The sequence below is a fragment of the Ictidomys tridecemlineatus genome, chromosome 5 (assembly GCF_052094955.1).
Source record: "Ictidomys tridecemlineatus isolate mIctTri1 chromosome 5, mIctTri1.hap1, whole genome shotgun sequence".
In the NCBI taxonomy this organism is placed as follows: Eukaryota; Metazoa; Chordata; class Mammalia; order Rodentia; family Sciuridae; genus Ictidomys; species Ictidomys tridecemlineatus.
In genome coordinates this window covers 88,986,646-88,992,363 of record NC_135481.1, presented here as the reverse complement: position 1 = coordinate 88,992,363, position 5,718 = coordinate 88,986,646, and the positions used below count along the sequence as shown (strand labels likewise).

The 5,718-nt window shown below is 40.4% G+C and overlaps 1 pseudogene; it reads left to right on the top strand.

The window, feature by feature from the left end:
* Positions 1–2,867: 2,867 nt before the first annotated feature.
* Positions 2,868–4,173, top strand: LOC144377647 (nuclear receptor subfamily 5 group A member 2 pseudogene; annotated as a pseudogene).
* Positions 4,174–5,718: the final 1,545 nt, after the last annotated feature.

The following is a 5,718-nucleotide window of genomic DNA, read 5'->3' as shown; positions in this document are numbered from 1 at the left end:
GTACAGTGAATATCCTACAGGTATACCGATGTTGTTTGAATTAATACCAATGTACCTTCAACAACACACCTCAACTCTGCTCCTATCCAGATCCATACCGCTCTTCATTATCATCACAAATTATGTCCTAGTATACTGTGTGCCAATTAACATTATTTTATGCATTTTCCTTTTAAATATTTTAGGAGAAAAAGAGGATCTAGAGACCAAAAATACAACCATACTAGCTTTCATATTTATCTATGTAGTTAACTTTACCAGAGAGATTTTCATTTGACATTTGAATCCACCCACTTGTGACTCTGGGTGGTTTCTACTACCAGAGGAAGGTGTGTGAAATCCTGTCACTGAGCAACTTCAGGAGGGCGCAGAGACTTTCTCTCTAGGGAGGTTTCTGAGCAGAAAGCTGCTCATCTCATGCCTGGAGATGCTGGGAAGCCACCCTAGGCTGAGTGTTAGAGACACTTAAGGTCCCTTTCAGGCCTGGTGGTGGGGGGACCTGGGCTTGGTGTGAACACCTTTGGTCAGTCATTACCCTTTCCTGGGCATTCTTTTCTTCTTCCTCCTCCTGAGGAGGATAAAGGCCTATAAGAATGGTTTAAAAATTTATTTTAAACCACAGGACCTTTTCCTCAAAGTAGCTGTAACTCCTAAATTGAATATGTAGGCACATGACCAAGTCACTTTTTTAAATACTATTTTTTGTTTGACTTTCTGTGTCTTCTTCTTCTTGTTCTCCTTCTTCATCTCCTTCTTCTCCTCCTCCTCCTCCTTCTTCTTTTCTTTTCGTAATGCAGAAGCCTGTTCCTAGCATGTCTTAGATACAGGAATTTATTTCAGCCCCAAATGTGAAGCTGTGTGACATCCATTGATTTTTCCTTATAGATCATTATGATTGTGTGGCAGCATGATTTGTACACAAAGGGATGGAAAAGGGCATACCTTTGAGAGTTACAAAATTGAAGGTGTAGATTTTACTTCATGTGACAAAGGAGTCGTAAGTGGTATGTGCTTGGGACAAGGGGACATTAATCTAGAGCTAGAACTTGTGCTAAACTTCCTGTGTCTCAAATCAATGAACAGAACCTGATCCAGGGCTGTGGGGTTAGCCCAATACAGGCATACCTTTATTTAACAAAAAGTTACACACTGTATCTGTGATCTCCAAGAAGGAACTTTCCATCAAAGAGACTCCCAGGTGGCACTGGGGACATGGATGGGAGCAGTAACCATAATGGCCTGAAAATTAGAGCCATGTTTACATTTTCCCAGGCCCCAGGAGCCTCCCAGATTCATGTTGTTCCCTATGGCAGGGGTGCAGTAATGACAGGGATTATGTTTCTGAGCGGTCATACTGGATGTGTGTGTCTCCTTCAATGTGAATCTGTACACTGGCGTTTATATCTGCTACTTTGAAAAGAAATAAAGTAAGGTTGCCCTGGTAATCTTCTTCCCTATTTGTTGCCCTCTCTCCTAAGAAGGAAGCTCTGGTGAATAGTTCAGCAGCTTCACATCCACAAACTAAATGATGAAAGTCACTTCCAAATTTCATAGTCTTTGTCCTAGAGCATCATGCAATATTGTATTCATATTGCCTGTAACTAGAAAGAAAACAAAGATATGAATTCTAAATTCTAATGTATTTCTCACATAGGTCTAAAACTTATAGACAGATAGCAAGGATGTGAGAAACTGATGTGACTCCATTTTTGAAAACAATTTCTATCTCAAAGCCTGTCCAAGGAAGGGAGCATGACCCTTGTCCCTGGAAAAACCAACAGACTCCTAAGCACATACCCAGACTTCTGAGTTGTTTGTCTATAAATAACAAGAGATATGCAGCGCCAAGTGTCCCTGACTCAATTAGGCTAGGTGAAGACCCATAGCAACCTCCTAGCAGCCTCCAATAAACATGAGACAGGGAAAATGCCTGGGATTCCAGATGACCTCCCAGTAATTTATGGTGGCTGAAAACATTTTGGGAAACCATGTAGTTTAGCACGTACACCCCTTGTGACTTAAACCAATCAGTTCAAAGGAATCCCCCTCTTGTTCTAACCAATCACCCCTACCCAACTTTCAGTCTTTTGCATATAAACCAAGAAGTGGGAGAGCTGGGTCTCATAGTGGATTCATTCCAAGTTTTCTGAGATATCTCCATGCTGCTTTCCATAGTGGTTGCAACAATTTGTAATCCCACCAAGAATGCATGAGTGTATCATTTTCCCCACATGCTTGCCAACAGTTGTTATTGCTTGTATTATTGATAATGGCTATTCTGACTGGAGTGAGATGAAATCTTAGAGTAGTTTTGATTTGCATTTCTCTAATTTCTAGAAATGATGAAAATGTTTTCATATATTTGTTGATCAATTATAATTCTTTTTCTATAAAGCGTTCAGTCCCTTAGCACATTTATTGATTTTTTTGAAATTTTTTTTGAGTTCTTTGTATATCCTGGAGATTAGTGCTCATCTGAGGTATGTGTGGTAAAGATTTTTCTCCCTCCTTCCCAGCACCGTCACCCTTGGGGCTGGAAGGGGCTGCTCTCTGATACATGAGAGAAGTCAACCAGGCAGAAGAGGGAGGTTGCTGGGCTTCCGGACTGATACTTACTCTCCATTCTGGCCCTCGCCGCCTTGTCATGCTCCACAAAGCGGAGATGGAAGCCCTGGGACTGGCTCGATTGCATGGGGAACAGGGGAAGATGCCAGAAAACATGCAGGTGACTCAATTTAAAATGGTGAATTACTCCTCTGATGAAGATCTCCAAGAGCTTTGTCCTGTGTGTGGAGATAAAGTGTCTGGGTACCAGTGCAGGCTTCTCACTTGTGAGAGTTGCAAGGATTTTTTAGCGAACAGTCCAAAATAATAAAAGGTACATATGTATAGAAAACCAGAACTGCCAAATTGACAAAACACAGAGAAAACGTCCTTACTGTGGATTTCAAAAATGTCTAAGTGTTGGAATGAAGCTAGAAGTGGTAAGGGCTGATCGACTGTGTGGAGGAATGAATAAGTTTGGACCAATGTACAAGAGAGACAGGGCCCTGAAGTAACAGAAAAAAGCTCTCATTCAAGCCAATGAACTTCACCTGGAAGCCATGTCTCTGAGGATCCAAGAGATGCCCTCTGACCTGACTATCTCTTCTGCCATTCAGAACATCCATTCTGACTCCAAAGGCCTACCTCTGAACCATGCTGCCTTGCCTCCTACAGACTATGACAGAAGTCCCTTTGTAACATCTCCCATTAGCATGACAATGCCACCTCATGGCAGCCTGCAAGGTTACCAAGCATATGGCCACCTTTCTAGCCTGGCCATCAAGTCTGAATACCCAGACCTGTACTCAGGCTCACCTGAGTTAATAATGGGTATTCCTATATGGATAGTTACCAGACAGGCTCCCCAGCAATCACTCCACATCTGATACCGGAAACATTGAAGTGTGAGCCTGATGAGCCTCAAGTTCAAGCCCAAAGCATGACCTATTTGCAGCAAGAGCAGGCTAACAGAAAGCAAGCACGAAAAGCTGAGCACGTTTGGGTGGTGTGCAAAATGGCAGATCAAACCCTCTTCTCCATTGTTGAGTGGGCCAGGAGTAGTATCTTTGTCAGAGAATTTAAGATTGATGACCAAATGAAGCTGCTTCAGAATTGCTGGAGTAATCTCTTAATCCTCTACCACATTTACCGACAAATGGTACATGGAAAGGAAGGATCCATTTTCCTGGTTACTGGGCAACAAGTGGACTATTCTATAATCGCATCACAAGCTGGGGCCACCCTCAACAACCTCATGAGTCATGCACAGGACCTAGTGGCAAAACTTTGCTCCCTACAGTTTGATTAGTGAAAGTTTGTGTGTCTAAAATTTTTGGTGTTCTTTGGTTTGGATGTCAAAAACGTTGAGAACTTCCAGCTGGTAGAAGGTGTTCAGGAACAAGTCAACTCCACCCTGCTGTACTACATAGTGTGCAACTACCCCCATCAAACAGAGAAGTTTGGGCAGCTACTTCTGCGACCACCTGAAATCTGGGCGATCAGCATGCAGGCTGAGAAATACCTCTACTATAAGCACCTGAACGAGATGTGCCCTACAATAACCTTCTCATAGAAATATTGCATGCAGAAAGAGCCTACATTATCACACCTAGGAGTTCTGCTTCCTGAACACAAAGAGATTTGCGGGGTGGGGGAAAGAATAGGAAGAGGAACAAAATAATACTCTGAACTGCTCCAAGCAAGTCTAATTAAAAATCTTGGTTAAAGATACTGAATTTAAAAAGGCATACTAATCAAATACTTAATAGCAAATAAATGATATATCAGGGTATTTTTATTGTAAACTGTGAATAAAAGGCTTTATGTCCCCAAAGGATTCATGTGCAAGACATTGTAACGGAGTGGATTGAACTCAAGATGGATTCCAAAACTATGTTAGAATAAAAATGGGCAGACCAATTCTTGTATATTTAAACTGATCTCCACTATGAAGAAATTTAGGAACTAACCTGTGTTGTTAATTAGGCTTATACAGTGGGGGAATTGTGCTTACAGAATTCCTCCCTGTTGAAGCTGAACTGAAAGAATTCTCAAGAATGCATCAGCTGAACCTGAAACAGTCCCTCTCTCTTCCTTGGAAGGCCTCACACCTTCTGCCCTGTGATCACCAAATCTGTACAAAGGGATCTATGCTCAACCACACCCAGTAGTAGCTCTACTAAATCATGAATTCCAAATGTCTATGTCTTAAACCTGCAAACAGCTAATAAGAACAGTCTATAAATATGTCAGCTTGCCATTTTAAATATGTTCTCAAGTTTGTTTTGTCACGTGTTCATGTTTTTAAAAAGAGTGGGCAGTATCCCTTTTCTATCTTATATAAGCATTCATGAATGTTAAGGGAAATGAATACAATTTTTTATAGCAAATGCTTTATAGCTAAAGCAAGTTAGATCTTATTTCTGCTACTGAAATTTGCTGAAATTTCACATTTGCTGAAATGTGGCTTTGGCATTGTTGGACTTCATAAGAATTTCAGGCTGAAAGGCTTGTTAGGCCATATCCATCCTTTTAATCATAAAGGTTTGTAGTTCGTTAAAAAAATACAGCATTAATCTTTTGCTGGAATGTCGAATAGTCACAGTGCGAAGTAGTTAAAAATAAAAACTGAAGTATGTCAAGCTATGGAAAATGAAAAGGAAGGAGAAGCTGATAGATTGATTCACACAAGGTTCATTCTAGTTGCCACTGAGCATTCCCTATCTTGAGATGGGAATGGTAATTTTTGAATCCAGCCTGGAAAAATACTACAGTCATTTAAACCTTCCCCAAAGGGAAAAGGAAGAGAGTGATACTGACCTTTCTAAGTCATAGACCAAAGTCTGCTGTAGAACAAATATTGGAGGACAAAGAATTGCAAACAAACTCTCCAAACAATGCCGTCAGTAATATTAACATGCGATGCCTCAAAGTCTTGCCTTATTGCACAATTCTGAAAGTAATGTGCAGATGTGGATCAACTTTAAAATACAGTATTAATACTTTAAAGTCAGATAAAATATAGTGTTTACATTCCTTAGGTCCTTTAGGTTGGGGGGATCATGATATTGCAGGATAACAGAAATAGTAATTTCTTTAATGTTATTTTTCTGATTCCTAACTATTTTTAACAGTACTTAATTATTATATGTTGTGAGACACTAAAATAAAAAA